The sequence below is a fragment of the Panthera leo genome, chromosome A2, assembly GCF_018350215.1.
Source record: "Panthera leo isolate Ple1 chromosome A2, P.leo_Ple1_pat1.1, whole genome shotgun sequence".
Taxonomy (NCBI): Eukaryota; Metazoa; Chordata; class Mammalia; order Carnivora; family Felidae; genus Panthera; species Panthera leo.
Window position 1 is genome coordinate 95,425,711 of NC_056680.1, and position 18,657 is coordinate 95,444,367.

Here is an 18,657-nt window from a genome sequence, read left to right on the forward strand (position 1 = left end):
TACTTGATGTTTGAAAAAGATCTGTGGAAGAGACTGAGTGCCTGACCACTGGACACTGAATGATTATGTGACCAGAGTTTCACAACACAAGATAAATACTATCAGATCGAATGAGTCATGCAGTCAAGCTCATAAAATAGCATTCTGTCAAATGATAGAATAGTACATTTAGATCATATCTGAGGACGTTCAGAGGTCACGAGTAATTACAGAAACAGGTGTATTAATATCTGAAACAGGCCCAGAATTCAACTCATCTATCTCAATTGCACTGTTGACTCTTCCTCAAATTATCTATATGACATCATGGGTGATTCTTCATGACAACTGAGAGAAAAGGTAGAAAATGAGGCTCAGTTCACAAATGAGTCAGCTCAGCATATTGGTGCTAATCAAAAATGGACTGTTACTAACCTACAGCTACACTCAACAGTAACCTTGACAAAAAATAATAAAGAAATCCTTTCAGTGGAAGGGATATAAGCAGTGCAGTTGGTCATTCATTTGTATAGAGGGGGAAATGATCTGAAGTATGGATAAACATGGACCTCACCCCCTACCCCGAGCAGTCACATGGCTTAGGTGGCTGTTCAGGGGCTTCAAAGAGCAAAATGGAATCTTGGAAACAAGGGAGTTTGAGGAAGAGGCATATGAATGGATCTTTGGGAGTGATCACAAACTCTGTGGATCCTTTTGCCTAATGTTATGTCCACCAGAGAGCATCCACTGAAGAGAAGGCACTAAAAAACCAATCTGTCTTACCAGACAGAGCAACTCATGTCTGCGCTTCTGTTCCCAGTCACTTCACTGCTTATATAATAGGCCCTTGAATGCAGTGGCCATCATGGCAGGTTTGAAGGCTATTCATGTTCCCAATAGCATGAACTCTTCTTAGGATGCTGGTTCTAGCTACTACCCCTGCTTGTTGACCTACCTGCCCACAGCATAGATCAGTTCTGAGCCCTCAATATGATACTGTCCTTTGAAGATACCAGCCAGGCACTTAGTGTTAGGCTGGTTATATCAGACCCTTTCTACCCTGGACTAATTTATCCTTACTGAAATTGACACCTCTTTGCATATGTGTTTGTCTTCCTGACTAGGGTGCCTCTGGAGTGCATATCACCAGAGTGATTATAGGATGTATGATTCACTGACAACAGATTCCACACAAAAATACATCAGACTCAAGAGATCTATTTGAAGACAAAAGAAGATTTATTGTTCTGGAAAGACCTGGAAAGTTCTGACTCAGCAATATGCTAGTCTTGTGATCTTGGCCAAGTTATTTAATCTCTATTTGTCTCAGTTTTTCCATCTATTAGGATGAGGATGATAGGGCTCCTTTTAAGATCATCTGAGATGAAGCAATGTGTAAAAAAGCCCTGAAGATACCATTAAGTATAATGATAGGAATGCATTCTGAATGTGGAGCTGTGGTCTATAGGAGTAGGTTGTGAGGGAAGTGGTATTACGTATTACAGGATTTGCCATCTGGTGAGGGAAAGAAATGTGCTTGCAGCAGTTCCTATGGCCCTGAGACTCTGGGATTTCTTCTACCATTTAGAGGCAAATCCCAGGTGGAGGCAGCTTTTTGCTTTGTTTTCTCAGGCAACTTTCATGTATAGTAATCATTCCAAGTTAGTGTACTCCTGTTGTTTTCTCCAACTACCTGGACTCTGTCCAGTTTCCTGCAAAAGAACTATCTTTCTGTTATAAGTATAAACTTTCCCAGGGATTCAAGAATTTTGGAGTTTGAAGTTGATTATCTAAGTCATGAGCCCATGAGAATCAGTGTTCATAGCTGAAGTTCTGCCTCCTTCAGGTTGTACAGCAAGTGGTACTTCTGGGGGATCTGACCCAGGTCTTCCAAAGGACAGAGTCTCTGTGTACCAGAGGTTCCTAATGACCACCCCCCTCAGTTTTGCAGCTCTTTCAATAGTAATACATGTGTCTTTCTTCCTGAAATATCCTTGAACATACTGAGCAGAAAAGTGTTTGGTTAGATATGTATTAAACTTTTCATGTAAGCTTCTGTGTAGAGTTTATTTAAATGGCAGACCAAAGCTATGCAAAAACAAATAACTAAAAAAATAAAATGATCTGTTGCATTTTATTCCTTGCATCATCCCAGGCAAATTATTATCTGTGGAGAAAAGAGGATCCATCATCGCTGTTTTCTGTGGGCATATGTTTATGGCATAGTGGTTAGTAGAACCCAGCAATTAGTAGGTACTACTACTCACTTTAGCTTCAATATTCAAAAAAGTTCAATTTTTCTGTGTCATACCTTGAAGGACAGTGCAGACCATTGAGAATTTGAACAAGAGGGATCAGGTAATTAAAAAAATTAAAAAATTACCGTGCCTTAGGATCCAGGATCCTAGGGTGCCTAGGAGTTAGCTGGGAGAAAGTAGTGAAGAGGATAGAGGAAAGAGCCTGAGTTACTCTCAGTAGTGTGAGTAAAGGGCAGTGGAAAGTTCTCTCCTACTCACTAGGACAATAGGGTTGGGGCACAGGGCATGAGATTGATAGCCAGGCAGGAATAGCAGGGGATGCAGGCTCCAGTCCCCCAAAGATCATAATTTCAAGAGTTGTGAAGTAAGCTGGAAAAGGGTCCCACTGTGTCAGCACCAAGAGGTCACTTGGTAAATTAAGGAATGGCACTGGGGATGAGCTCAAAACTGCCTGCTGAGGGAGAGGGAGGAATTTCTGTAATGCTTCTGAATAACTCTCACCACGGAGCCATGAAGAAATCCCATGGGCCATTCTCTACCCAACACTGAGAACGATTCATGCAGCAAGAACAGGCCACAAGGTTAATCTTTGGACGGCCACTGCACATTAGGCAGGGATGTGGTCACTGTTTCTGTGAAGCTAGGTCTATTCAGGGAGTTGGGAGAAAACAGACATTGTCTCACAACCAGGAACCAAGCAGAAACTGAACCAACATAACAACTGTCTGAGGACTCCAGCATGACAACTTCAATATTACTACAATGAGAGTCTTAAATGCCACGTGGAGGCAATTGCAAGTCTGCCAAACTGAGACTGATAAACTGGTGAAGAGAGAAAAGAGATTGGGAATGAGAGAGTGAGAGAGAAAAGGAATGAGTCCACTTGAAATGAGTTCACAAACCCAAATTCCAAAATGCACAAACCAACTAATGTCAAAAAGATAGACAACAAAAATAACTATGAATTCATTCTAAAAAAGTAACTCAATTTTTGATAAGCATGTTTAGGATTATAAATTTTTGATAAGCATGTTTAGGATTGTTACAGAGATAATTGAAGAGATACTAGCCATAAATATAATAAGAAATTATGCCAAAGGTAGAAATTAAATTAAAAAAAGAGAGAGAGGAAATAGTTAATTAAAAATCTTGGAAGGGGCACCTGGGTAGCTCAGTTGGTTAAGCATCTGACTTTGGCTCACATCATAATCTTACAGTTCATGAGTTCAAGCCCTGCATCGGGCTCCATGCTGACAGCTCAGAGCCTGGAGCCTGCTTCAGATTCTGTGTCTCCCTCTCTCTCTGCCCTTCCCCTGCTCGCACTCTGTCTCTCTCTCTCTCTCTCTCAAAAATAAATAAACGTTTAAAAAATAAAAAAAAAGAAAATCTTGGAAATTCTACACATACATATACACATATATAAAAATATCTATTATATAAATACATAAATATTATACATATATCAATTTTGTTGTATTTGTATATTATATTTATATATGATATATGCATATGTTACGTATGCATGTTATGTATATATATATGTATGTTTATATGTTATGTAAATATGTAGATATATTTAATACATATATGTTTATCTTCAAAAAACACGATCAATTCTGATTATAGTAAAAAAGAAAATTTGTGCATTGAAAGATACTTTTGAGAAATTTCTCCAAATGAAGCACAGAGAAAAACAGTAAATAAAAATATATGAAAGAACCATTAATATACATTGTGAATAGCTTGAGAGACTTCAACATATGTCTAATTACTCTAGAAAAAGTGAAGAAAATAATGGCATTGCAATTATTACCGAGATAATGGTAGATACTTTTCAAGATTGAGGAAAAACATGAAATCTTTGTTTGAAAATAAAGATAACAAAAGCAGATGAAATAAAAATAAACCCATAGCTAGACATAGCATAGTGAAACTTAAATATAAATCTAAAAGATTTAAACTCCCAAAGGAAAAGTTCCAAATAATCTACAAAAGACTGGGAGCAAACTCTCATCATAAACATCTGATGAGGGCACCTGGGTGGCTCAGTCAGTTGAGTGACCAACTCTTGATATCTGCTCAGGTCATGATTTCAGGTTCATGGGACTGAAGTCCATGTTGGGCACCATGCTGAGCACGGAGCCTGGTTAGGATACTCTCTCTCCTTCTGCCCCTCTCCCCCCCCCTTTCCCTGCTTATGTGCTCTCTCTTTCTCTAAAAAAAGAAAGAAAGATAGCAAGAAAGAAGATGAAGAAAGGGACATATCTGATGAGAAAAGACAGTGAAGTAATATACTGAATATTTTGAGAGAAAGTATGCATCAGTCTGGAAACTTACATTTAGGTAAACCATAATTCAAAGGTGAAAACTAAATTAAGACATTTTCAGACATAAAATATCTAGAGGATTTGTCACTAATTGATTCTTATTGAAAAAATGATTGCATGGTGAATGGTAATTGGAAGAGAAGTGAACCTAGAGGGAACACACATGACTTAAAAAATTGGAAACATGGGGTGCCTGGGGGGCTCAGTTGGCTAAGCATCCGACTCTTGATTTTGGCTCAGGTCATGATCTCATGGTCATGGGTTTCAGCCTTGCATTGGACTCTATGCGGACAGCACAGAGCCCACTTCGGATCCTCTGTCTCTGTCTCTGTCTCTCTCTGTCAATCCCTGCTTGGGATTATCTCTCTCCCTCTCTCTCTGCCCCTCCCCTGCCTGCACTCTTTCTCTCTTTCTCAAAATAAATTAAAAAAAACCTTAAAAACATTTTAGAGACACATAGGACATTGAGAAAAATATGGAGGCACACAAATTCATAAAATATGCTGAAAGTTTTATTCTCTAACCAGAACTCTAGCCAGCAGTAATAAGGTGTGTGTGTGTGTGTGTGTGTGTGTGTGTGTGTGTATGTGTGTGTGTGTGTTCTGATGAAGTAATATTAAAGTATGTATTTTTCAGGGATAGTGATAGAGATATGGATTAATTTCATATATTTTTTTAAAAAGTAATTTTAAGAATATAGGGTACCACTAAGGGAAGAGAAATACATTTCACAGCTTCCATGAAAGTAGGGGATGTAAGAAATGTAGAACATTTTATCAATTTAACGGGAGACAGGAAAACAGAAAAAAAAGAAACAAAGAGAAAGGATGATAAACAGAAAACATGAAACATGAAGGGAAAATGCAAATATATACTGATCACAGTGAATGTAAATGCATAAACTCACTTACTGATATTCAGTCTGTTATGTTGACTATATATAGCTTACAAAAAACCCAGCTAAAATAAAAATAAAATATTTAATGGGCTGCTGGGTGGTTCAGTTGGTTAAGCATCCAACTTCATCATCCAGCATGATCTTGTGGTTTGGGAGTTTGAGCCCCACATTGGGCTCTCTGCTGTCAGCACAGAGCCCACTTCGGATCCTCTGTCTCTGTCTCTGTCTCTCTCTCTCTTTCAAAAATAAATAAACATTTCAAAAATTAAAAAAAGTATTTAAAAATACACCAGGCAAATAACCAAAGGATATATCAATGTTAATGTGAAATAAAATAAAATAGAATGTAAGACAACAGACTTTTATAGGAATGAACATTCTACCAAGAAAATATAATGATGAATTTGTGGGCCTCTAAAAACATAACCTTGAAAGGAAACATTTGCTTTGAATGACACACTGGACCAGATGGACTTAACAGATATATTCAGAACATTGCATCCTAAAGCAGCAGAATACACATTCTTCTCGAGTGGTCATGGGACATTCTCCAGAATAGATCACATACTTGGATACAAATCAGCCCTCAACAAGTACAAAAAGATTCAGATCATACTGTTTATATATTTTCAGACCACAATGCTATGAAATTTGAAACCAACCACAAGAAAAAATTTGGAAAGACAACAAATACTTGGAGACTAAAGAACATCCTACTAAAGAATGAGTGGGCTAACCAAGAAGTTAAAAAGGAAATTAAAAAGTACATGGAAGCCAATGAACATGATAACACCACAACCCCAAATCTCTGGAATGTAGCAAAGGTGGTCATAAGAGGGAAGCATACAGCAATCCAGGCCTTCCTAAAGAAGGAAGAAAGGTTTCAGATACACAACCTAACCTTACACCTTAAACAGCTGGAAAAAGAACAGCAAATAAAACCCAAAACCAGCAGAAGATGGGAAATAATAAAGATTAGTGCATAAGTCACTGCTATTGAAACCAAAAAAAAAAAAAAAAAAAAAAAAAAAAAAGAAAAGAAAAAAAAAAAAAACAGTAGAAGAGAAGAGATCAATGAAACCAGGAGCTGGTTCTTTGAAAGAATTAACAAAATTGATAAACCCCTAGACAGTTTGATCAAAAAGAAAAAGGAAAGGACCCAAATAAATAAAATCAAGAATGAAAGAGGAGAGATCACAACCAACACTGCAGAAATACAAACAATAATAATACACTATTATGAGCAATTATATGCCAATAAAATGGGGAATCTGAAAGAAATGGACAAATTCCTAGAAACATAAACTACCAAAACTGAAACAGGAAGAAATAGAAAATTTGAACAGACCCATAACCAGGAAAGAAATTGAATCAGTAATCAAAAATCTCCCAAAAAACTAGAGTCCAGGGCCAGATGGCTTTCCAGGGGAATTCTACCAAACACTTAAAGAAGAGTTAACACCTATTCTCTTTAAGCAGTTCCAAAAAATAGAAATGGAAGGAAAACTTCCAAACTCATTCTATGAAGTCAGCATTACCTTGATCCCAAAACCAGACAAAAAAACCACTAAAGAGGGGAACTACAGACCAACTTACCTGATGAACATGGATGCAAAAATCCTCAACAAGATACTAGCCAACCAGATCCAACAATACACTAAAACAATTATTCACCACGACCAAGCGGGATTTATACCTGGGATGCAGGGCTGGTTCAATATCCGCAAAACAATCAATGTGATACATTACATCAATAAAAGAAAGGACAAGAGCCACGTGATCCTCTTAATAGATGCAGAGAAAGCATTTGACAAAATATAGCATCTTTTTTGATAAAAACCCTCAAGAAACTAGGGATAGAAGGATGATAACCTCAAGATCATAAATACCAATATGAAAGACCCATCACTAACATATCCTCAATGGGGAAAAACTGAGAGCTTTCCCCCTAAGGTCAGGAACATGATAGGGATATACACTCTCACCACTGTTATGCAACATAGTGTTGGAAGTCCTAGGCTCAGCAATCAGACAACACAAAGGAAGAAATGGTATCCACATTGACAAGGAGGAAGTCAAACTTTCACTCTTCGCAGATGACATGATACTCTATATGGAAAACCCAAAAGATTCCACAAAAAAACTGCTAGAATTGACCCATGAATTCAGCAAAGTTGCAGGATAGAAAATCAATGCACAAAAATCAGTTGCATCCCTATACATCAATAATGAAACAACAGAAAGAGAATTAACAAATTGATTCCATTTACAATTGCACCAAAAACCATAAAATACCTAGGAATAAACCTAACCAAAGAGGTGAAAAATCTCTACACTGAAAACTATAGAAAGCTTATGAAAGAAATTGAAGAAGACACACAAAAAATGGAAAAGTATTCAATGCTCATGGATTGGAAGAACAAATATTGAAATGTCAATACTACCCAAAGTAATCTGCATATTCAATGCATTCCCTATCAAAATAACATTAGCATTCTTCACAGGGTTAGAACAAACAATCCTAAAATTGTATGGAATCAGAAAAGACCCTGAATAGCCAAAGCAATCTTGAAAAAGAAAATGAAATCTGGAGGCATCACAATCCCAGACGTCAAGCTGTATTACAAAGCTATAATCATCAAGACAGTATGATACTGGCACAAGAACAGACACTCAGATCAATGGAACACAATACAGAACCCAGAAATGGACCCACAAATGTATGGCCAAGTAATCTTTGACAAAGCAGGAGAGAATATCCAATGGAATAAAGACAGTCTCTTCAGCAAATGGTGTTGGGAAAACTGGACAGCAATATGCAGAAGCTGGACCACTTTCTCACACCATACACAAAAATAAACTCAAAATGGATAAAAGACCTAAATGTAGGAAGCCATCAAAATCCTTGAGGAGAAAGCAGGCAAAAACCTCTTTGACCTTGCCCGCAGCAACTTCTTATTCAGCACGTCTCTGGAGGCAAGGGAAACCAAAGCAAAAATGAACTATTGGAATCTCATCAAAATAAAAAGATTCTGCATGGCGAAGGCCACATCAGCAAAACTAAAAGGCAACCAATGGAATGGGAGAAGATGTTTGCAAATGTAATATCATATAAAGGGTAAGTATCCAAAATCTATAAAGAACTTACCAAACTCAACATCCAAAAAATAAATAATCCAGTGAAGAAGTGGGCAGAAGACATGAATAGACACTTCTCCAAGGAAGACATCCAGATGGCTAACAAACACATGAAAAAATGCTCACCATCACTCATCATCAGGGAAATACAAATTAAATCACAGTGAGATACCACCTCACACCAGTCAGAATAGCTAAAATTAACAACTCGGGCAACAATAGATGTCGGCAAGGATGCCGAGAAAGAGGATCTCTTTTGCATTGCTGGTGGGAATGCAAGCTGGTGCAGCCACGAAGTATAGAGGTTCCTCAAAAAATAAAAAATAGAACGACCCTACGACCCAGCTATTGCACTACTAGGTATTTATCCAAGGGGTATAGGTATGCTGTTTCAAAGGGGCACATGCCCCCCAATGTTTACAGCAGCACTGTTGACAATAGCCAAAATATGTAAAGAACCCAAATTTCCATAGACAGATGAATGGATAAAGAAGATGTGGAGTGTGTATACACACACACACACACACACACACACACACACACACACACACACACACTGGAGTATTACTCGGCAATCAAAAAGAATGAAATCTTGCCATTTGCAACTACATGGATGGAATTAGAGTGTATTATGCTAAGTGAAATTAGAGAAAAGACAAATATATGACTTCAGTCATATGAGGAATTTAAGATACAAAACAGATGAACATAATGGAAGGGAAGCAAAAATAATATAAAATCAAGAAGGGGGACAAAACAGACCCTTAAATATACAGAACAAACTGAGGGTTGCTGGAGGGGTTGTAGGTGAGGGGATGGGCTAAATGTGTAAGGGGCATTAAGGAAGACACTTGTTGGGATGAGCACTGAGTGTTATACATGGGGGATGAATCACTGGAATCTACTCCTGAAATCATTATTGCACTATATGGTAACTACTTGGATGTAAATTTAAAAAATAAATAAATAAATAAAAACATAACCTTGAAACATATGAAGCAAAAACTAAATTATGTGACGAAATTGACAAAACACAATCTAGTTGAATTAAAAACCTAAATATGAAATGAAAGGATTTCAGAAAAAATATATGCATATTTATTTATTTTCTTTTTATTTTTAGAGAGAGAGCACATGAGTAGAGGCCAGGGACAGAGGGAGAGAAAGAGAGAATCTCAAGCAGGCTCCGTGCTCAGCATGTAGCCCGACATGGGGCTCAATCCCACAACCCTGGGATCATGACCTGAGCCAAAACCAAAAGTCAGATGCTCAACTGACTGAGCCACCCAGGCACCCCCAGAAAAATATTTAAAACCTGAGACTTGAAAAAGGATTTTTGCCATAAGGCACAAACCATAAAGGAAAATATTACATTTTTTAACATTAAAAAATTCTTTTGTAACAAGATACAACCGAACTCAAGGGTTTCACTTCTTGGGGTGCATCAAGTTGAATACAACCCATGGAAATATTGAAAGCAAAGAAATTTTTTTAGTTCTTCTTACAAGTAAGGAGACAGGGAGATAGCTCTGAAAGCACTGTCTCCCATGGGGTTAGTATCAGAAACTTTTATTCAATGGAAAATTAGTATTAGGAGGTGGGTGTAGGGAGTATTAGTATTAGGAGGTGGGTGTAGGGAGTTTACATAAGCACTTTGGTTTAATTGTGTATGTCAACATGCTAGTGCATACATCATGTGTTCAAAAAATGGCAGCGAATTCTGCCCACAGGAGCTCTTAGGATTATAATAAGCTAAAGGTAACTTCAGGACAACTCAGGGAGACTTCTGCACAGGTCCTCAGCTCCAGTTCAGCTCAAAGTGGCTTGTGTAAGGGGCTGTCAGGCAAGACACATCTAGCAAGGAGTGATTAGGTGAAACACCTAGTTGAAGTCTCCTTGGCTGGAATTGTTGGTTCTGCAAAACAAAACACATTTGTCCCTTCATCTTTCTCCCTTCTGTTTATAGCTTTCAGTCCTCTTATTTGTGTAACATCCCACTGCATCCTAACTAACAAAGATATTTTATAAGAGAGAAAACACAAGTCACATAATCAAGATAGGATTATAAAATCAACAAAGGATTAATATCCAGTATGCAAAGAGCTCTTCTACAAATCAATAAAAATGACAACTTACTAGAAAAAATGGATACAAGATGTAAAGAATTAATTTATAGAGGAGAGAATCTGAATGGACAGTAAACATAAGAAAAGATTTCATCTTCAGTAGTAATCAGGGAAATATATATCAAACCTATATAATAAGGTACTATTTTACATCCATCATTTTGGAAAAATATAAAGAGTTGGTGCAACAAAATGCTCATAAGTTCCTGGTGGGAATATAAGTTGTTAAGGAGAGAAATTAGTCAGCATTAGAGAAGCTAAAGATTTCCATGACCCTAACCTGGATTTCCAGTTTCTAGGTTTATACCATGAAGAATCTCTCACATAAGTTCATGAAATAAGTGAATGAGAATATTTGTTGTTCTAGCAAAGAACAAAAAAAATTCAAATGTCCAACAGTCAGAGGAAAGATAAATACATTGTGAGATATTCATAAAATTTAATATTACACAACAATTAAGATGGATGAATTAGGCCTACATGCATCAACATGAATTAATCTACAAAATTCATTAATGCATGATAAAAGTGAGTTGGAAGGTATTTACAATATGGCCCCATTCATTTAAAATTTAAAAACTTGAAAATAATACTGTAAAAGGCTTATGATTACTGTTAAATAACAAAAATTCAACTGAGTAAATTTTAAAGGTCTAATTGGCTTTATTAGTAGATTCATGAATCAGGCAGCATTCCATCTAGCAAGTAAAAGGTGGGGGGGGCGGGTCTTATCATGCAGATTACCTCATCTTCCTTTGGGGAATAAAGAGGTCCATGCAGCAAACTCATTAGCACCCATTGGAAAATTTCTGACTGACTGGTTAAGACTAGATTTTGAGGGGAGCTTGAAACTAAAATCAGATTATATATTAAGCCCCAGTTTAGGGATTTGGCCTAAGAGACACTATTTTTGACCTGTGGTTTTCTTTTTAACATTATAAAGAATCTTAAATGAATGTAAAATATATTTTAGGCATTATATTGTGCTTAAATATTTCGGGGGTCACCTGGGTGTCTAAATCGGTTAAGCATCCAACTCTTGATTTCGGCTCAGGTCATGATTTCAGTTTGTGAGATCGAGCCCTGCATCAGGTTCTGTGCTGACAGCGAGGAGCCTGCTCGGGATTCTCTCCCTCACTCCCCACCCCCCCCCCACCCCCCCCCCCCCCCCCCCGCTGCAGCTCTTGCACTCTTTCTCTCTCTCTTTCAAAATAAATAAATAAACTTCAAAAAAAAGAAAGAATATCCACAATTACCTGAAAAATACTAATAATAATTCTGACTTCTGGTTTCAGCTTTGACATGTATAAGGCTCTGAAATAGTTGTTCCCAACCTTACAATAAGAGAAATGTTGAATGAAATAAAAATCAGTGACTTTTCTTGGACCCGTCAAAGAACTGAGGTCACAGGGAAAATTGCAAACTAAAATCTGGACGCATAGGCAAACACGAAGAATCATAACTGAGATTTTCTTACCTGGAGCGGAAGCCAATGAAGCCATAAAATGGTGAGGACACCAAAATGGTAATTTTGATAAATTGCTGGAGGCTGAGTGTGGACTAACACAAGAAGAGAAACTATTAGTCCTAAGAGGGACCCACACTTTCATGGGCTTTACCTCCAGGTGAAGAGCCGAGAAAATTCTGCCTCCTAGCTCTGGCGGGGGGAGAAGAAAAGTAACCATTTTGAACTGCACCCAGATTATACTTCATAACAAAGGCCTACTCTTAGTGGAAAAGACTTTCCCAGAGTCTTACCCCATCTATGAGGAAGGGCCTTTACCCAAATCCAACTCACTTTTGCCTTTCTTTCTTAACTTAAGAAGTTAAGAAATAGTTGTGAAAGTTACAGCCAAGGAATGCAAGCCCACTAAAAGACAGATTTAATTATAGGATTATAGAATGCTTTCCCTCCCCCACACCTTAACACCACATCAACAGGGCTCCAGTATAATCATAGTGGATTATAGCTAAAAGAACTCCAAAATACAGACATTATTTAAGGAGGATGTGAAACCAAGGACACTAGAGGAATTTAAAGCTTTTGAAACCTATAGCTCATGCATTTTCCAGGGCCCAGAGTTTTAATTTGTTGGGCTAGTGAAACAAATTACAACAAACTGGGTGGCTTATAAACAACAGAAATTTATTATCTCACAGTTGTGGAGGTTAGATGTCTAAGATGGAGGCACTGGCAGGCTTGGTTTCTTATGAGGCCTGCGAGGGAGAATCTGTGCCATGCTTCTTGCCTAACTTCTGGTGGCCTCAGGCATCCCTTGGCTTGTACATGGTGTTCTTGTGTCTTCACATGGTCTTCCCTGTATGTGTCTCTGTTTCCTCACAGGTCACCAATCATATTGGATTAGAGGCCCACCCTACTCCAGTATGACCTCATCTTAACACATTATATCTGCAATGACCTTATTTACAAAAGGTCACATTCCTAGGTACTAGGGATTATGACTTAAACATACGAATTTTGGGGGTATGCAATTCAACCCATTACACAGACTAACAAAACAATAAAAAAAGAAAACATAAATTGATGATATCAGAAATGAAAGAAAGTTCATCACACTGTTAACTAACTGGGATTAAAATAAAAACTTAAAATGAAAGAAAGAAAAGAAAGAAAGAAAAGAAAACAAAGGAAAGTAAGTAAGTAAGAAAGAACAGTGAACAACAACAATAAAAAAGAGAGAGGTCATCACTACTTATCCCACTGACATTACAAAGTTAATAGAAGAATACCACAAACAACTCTTTTGTTACAAATTTGAGATCTTTGATGAAGTGGACCTATTTCTTACAAGACACAAACTGTCAAAATTCACACAAGGAGAAATAGATAATCTGAACAGGCCTATATTTTTTAAGGCATCAAATCAATAATTAACGATCTTCCAAAAAAGAAAGCACTAGACCTAGATAGTTTTATTGGTGATTCTACCAGACATTTAAAAAGAAACAAATACTGGTGGCATGCAATCTTTTCCAGAAACTAGAGGCTGAGGTAACACATCCTAACTCATTTTACAAGGCTAGAATTGCTCTAATGCCAAAACCTGACAAAGACATCATTAGAAAGAAAAGCTATAAACCGCTATCTTTCATGAACATGCATGCAAAAATCCTCAACAAGGTATTTGCAAATCAAATCCACCAGTGTTTAAAAAGAATTATACATCTGAACCAAGTGGGATTATTCCAGGTATGAAAGTATGGAAGGCTGTTTTGACATTTGAAAATTAATTAATGTGACCTCATCAATGAGCTAAAGGAGAAAAATCATACAATCGTATCAATTGATACAGCAAAAGCATTTGACAAAATCCAACACCCATTCATAATAAAAATTCTCAGCAAACTAGGGATAGAGGAGAAATTTCTCTGCTTGAGGAAGACATCTACAAAAACCTACAACTAAAATCATACTTTGCTGTGAGAAGCTAGATGCTTTTCCCCTGAGATCAAGACAGAAATGTCCTCCTCTTTCACCACTCCTACCCAACATTATACTAGAAGCCCTAAAAAGTGCATGTAGACATACATACATACATACAACTAATATGTCTATTGCAGTAATGCAGACAAGAAATAATGGTGATCTGGATCTATATGGTGGTAGAGTTGGAGAGAAGATAGGTTTAAGAGGTAGGAAATAGAAGCGACAGGGCTTGAACGTAGATTACATATGCATGGTGAAGGAGGTGGAAGCATCAAGGGTGACTTTTAGGATTTGGTTTGCATAACTAGATTGGTGGTGGAGCCATTTATGGAACTTGAAGAAGAAATTTATAAGGAAAAATCGTAATTAGATTTTGGCCAAATAGATACTAAGATACCTTGGAGACCTCTAAGAAGTGAAAAAAAATGTATGTATTTTTATATGTGTTCCTGGAGCTCAGAGGGGAACACTGGACTAGAAATTAGCACTTGTGACTCATTTGTGTATCAATGGTAATCAACCATAGCTAAGAAGAAATTGCCTAGAAGAGATATAGAGTGGAAAGAGGGCCAAAGACTGAGCCATGATATTTAGTGACCAATAGGAAGAGGAGAAACAGCAAAGGAGATAGAGGAGTGGCTAGAAAAGAGGGGAAAATTGAGAATAGTGAGTATTTCAACACATAGGTCAGGAGTGTTGACTATGCTGAGATACTGCAATGAATACTGAAAAAAGCCATAAATTTAGCAATATTGAGGCCATTAGTGGCTTAACAGTGTTTTAATGGAGTAATGGGGCATATACCAAACTGGAGTTATTTTAGGATTGAGCAGAAGTTGCAAACGTTGTGATAACTTATATAGAAAATTAAGAGCACTGTGAAGTGAGAGAGAGAAGACTATATTTTGCTAGAAGTCGGAATATGGAGGACATGAGTTTGAGTAAGGAATTATTATTATTTAATGTTTATTATTTTAAATAACAGACATCTGAGTATATTTTAAAGCTGGTGGAAAACATTTAATTGAAAGGTTGGCTATACTGATGAGAAGAAAAGGGATAATGGATAGTGTAAAGTTCTTCAGTAGGAGAGGGGGAAGAACTCCAAGCAGAGGTGGAGAGATTAGGTCCCTCTATGATAATTGGAGAGATGCAGACCAGGACAGATACACAAAGGAGGTACGCGTGCTTCATTTTAGAAAGATGGAGAAGTTTCCATCTGATGACTTTGTTTTCTCTGCAAAATATGGACTTTATCACATGTATCTTTACTGATGGGTATGAAAAATAAAAATAATTTCTTCCAGCCTATTTATAAATTTGATTTTTTAGGTACATAGTTGTTTAGTTTTGTCAGTTATGGATTATATTATTTTTGGTATGCTATTTCACACTCTTTAGGTTTTTAACACTTTATAAAAGACCTAAAATCTTTCTTTTTTTAAAAAAAAGTTTATTTATTTTGAGAGAGGGAGAGAGAGTGAGTGGGAGAGGGGCAGAGAGAGAGGGAGAGAGAGAGAATCCCAAGCAGGCTCCGCACTGTCAGCACAGAGCCTGATGTGGGGCTCAAACTCACAAATGACAAAATGGTGACTTGAGCAGAAACCAAGAGCCAAACACTTAACCGACTGAGCCACCCAGGTGCCCCAAGACCTAAACTTTCTATAAGGAAAAAAATTATAGAAATTACAACTAAAGGTGATTTTCTTTTTTTTTTTTTAATATTTTTAAATGGCTTCATCATGTTCCATCTTATTTATGTATTACAATCATTTGAACATTAGTTTCTTTTAAATAATATCATAATATATGTTCTCATACATGTGTCTTTGCCTCTTATCATTTCCTAAACATGAAATTACTGGGCTGAAGAGTCTAAACATTTTAAAATCTCATAATGCATATTGTCAAATTGCCCTCCAGAAAGATATTCAGTTTATTTATTCAAACCCAAAAGGCAAAATGTAATTGAGTGATAAGTATGCTAATTTAAAACCAGGATAGTGTTTACAGTTTCTAGAATTTATTTTTAATGATGCTAGTTTTAAACGAACACTTTCTAATTTGGAACCATAGGTGGCACTAAAGCATAAAGGAAAGGAACCACTCCCAGACTCCTAGGTTGGCAGGGATTGTGAATGGACATTTCAGCCACCCTCTTTTGTGGCAGGTAAGCTACATTTCTAGAAAAATAACAGTTTCTGTTTTTAACATTATCTAAAAACCCCATTCTAAACTTATACTTTTAGTCCTAATTGACGTACATGAGACTCTGTAACAATATAAGCCTATTTGCATTTTTCTTGTGCTCTAGGCTGTGGGATACACTATTTGCAAGCTATTTCTTAAAATACCAACTGTCTTATGCAAAACTTTTCATTCTTCTGCTTCTATAGCTTTTGTGTGTCTTTTTTTTCCCAAGAAGAAAACATAGGTCATGGGTCAGAAAGTCAAAGAAAGATCATGTGAGCATGATCTGGTCATAAAGATTAGCACTATACCACTCTGAATGTGAGTTCATGTGACATATTTAATTTGCTAAATTGTATAGTAACCTAGTTTTGCGGTATGAAAATTGTGTTTTAAGCAAAACATATAAATGCCAAATTGACGTGTCCTGGCAGAAATGGTTTTGCATGTTCCCACTGTCCACTGCGTACACAGAGGCAGTGGGAATTGGTCACCTATTCTTGGCATCCATGTGAATTCTTACCTAACACTTCTAGACTTCAATAGGTCAGTGACTGAGAAGCAAACAAGCTTGAAGAGCACCTGCTTTTCTTAGAAGACCAAAGGGCTCCTACTGATACAGACAGAACATACATCAAATAGCGCTTGCCCTGACTTAGTTTGAAATGAAAATCTGATAGTTGGCTTTCCCTCTGTAACTTCCTTCAGCAATGACAGTAGAAAATGGTTTTATCACCCCACTTTATGGTGGGAAGATAGGAAGGGAAGAAAAGCAATAGGAGGCATTTGTGTTTGTGCCTTTCCAAAAGTATGTCACGAAATGCTAATCCTTACTACCTTGCCACTTGTGATGAAAATGCACTAGATGCAGAGGACATGGGAATCGAGTCTACCCATTGAAACTACTTTACACTAGTTTAAACAAGTACCCACTGCTTCAGAGATCTTTCAGAGTCACATTACACACACACACACACACACACACACACACACACACACACGCATATACACACACATCCTTCAGCTGGGCCTTCTTGTTTCTATATAAATAAAGATCTCACTGACAACCTTCTGGGACCAGCTTGGTATCAGAAATATGAGTTAAAATTCTGGGTACCCAATTCCAGAACTTTCAAGAACACTGCCTTATCTTTTTCTCTCTGCAGATAAAGTAGTTTACATACAGGTCGGCTTCATACAATGGAAATATTGACTGAATATGTACAAATATGTATATAGATGTTTACATATAGAAATACATGTATTTGTACGTATATATGTGTATATATTATGTACATAGCAAGAGAGACATACTCCTTTTGATTATAGTTTGTTGATTCTGCTCAAAAAATTCTCTACTTTTTCTAGTTACCGTCTGAAAAGTGAAAACCACCTGAGCACTAAACAAATTAAACAGTTGATTAAACAGTTCCATGACTGTTTAATTCCAGAGAGCTTAGAGGCTTTAGCTGGGGACATTGTAAATAAACACATGGCTTCATGAAGCCTCTCATAGAATGTCACAAAAAAAGTCTTTGCTGGATTGGCTGGGAGAGAGCTGAGAGAGAGACACAGACATTTATTCATCACTTAATGACTTTGAATGGGTGACCTAACTTCTCTGAAACTCAGTTTGTTCATCTATAAAGTAGGGATAATACTTTATAAAGTTATTCTTATGATTAAGGAAGAATATACATATACACACATATATGTATATATGTACATATACATACACATATACAGGTGTATATATTTGAAGACTATATATATTTAAAATATATATATTTGCCCTTTTAAAATTGAAGTATAGTTGACACGCAAAGTTATATTAGCTTCTTTCAGGTCTACAACTTAGTGATTTGACAACTCTGTAGATTATGTTATGTTCAGCGCAAGTGTAGCTACCATCTGTTACCATACAATGCCACTGCAGTATCACCAACTATATTCCTTATGCCGTGCCTTTATTCTTGTCACTTATTCTTTCCATAACTGAATACCTACACCTCCCATTCCCCTTCACTTCTTTTTGCTCATCCCCCCCAAAGTTTCTGCTTTATTTGTTCATTTGTGTTGGTTTTTAGATTCCACATATAAGCGAAATCATATGGTATCTGTCTTTCTTTCTTTGAGTTATTTCACTTAGCATAATGCCCTCTAGATCCATCTATTTTATTGCAAATGGCAAGATCTTGTTCTTTTTTTATGCCTGAGTAATATTCCATCACACACACACACACACCCACACACACATCCCACATCTTCTTTATCCACTCATCTATGGATGGAC

General features: G+C 37.0%; 1 long non-coding RNA gene across 2 annotated transcripts in view; it reads left to right on the forward strand.

The window, feature by feature from the left end:
• The window catches only part of LOC122207707, a 47,735-nt gene that overhangs the window by 11,329 nt on the left and 17,749 nt on the right, over positions 1-18,657 (forward strand). For both annotated transcript variants that reach the window (XR_006196976.1, XR_006196977.1), the window contains exon 2: positions 16,251-16,344. This is a non-coding gene — a long non-coding RNA (uncharacterized LOC122207707). The remainder of the gene's footprint in view (positions 1-16,250; positions 16,345-18,657) is intronic.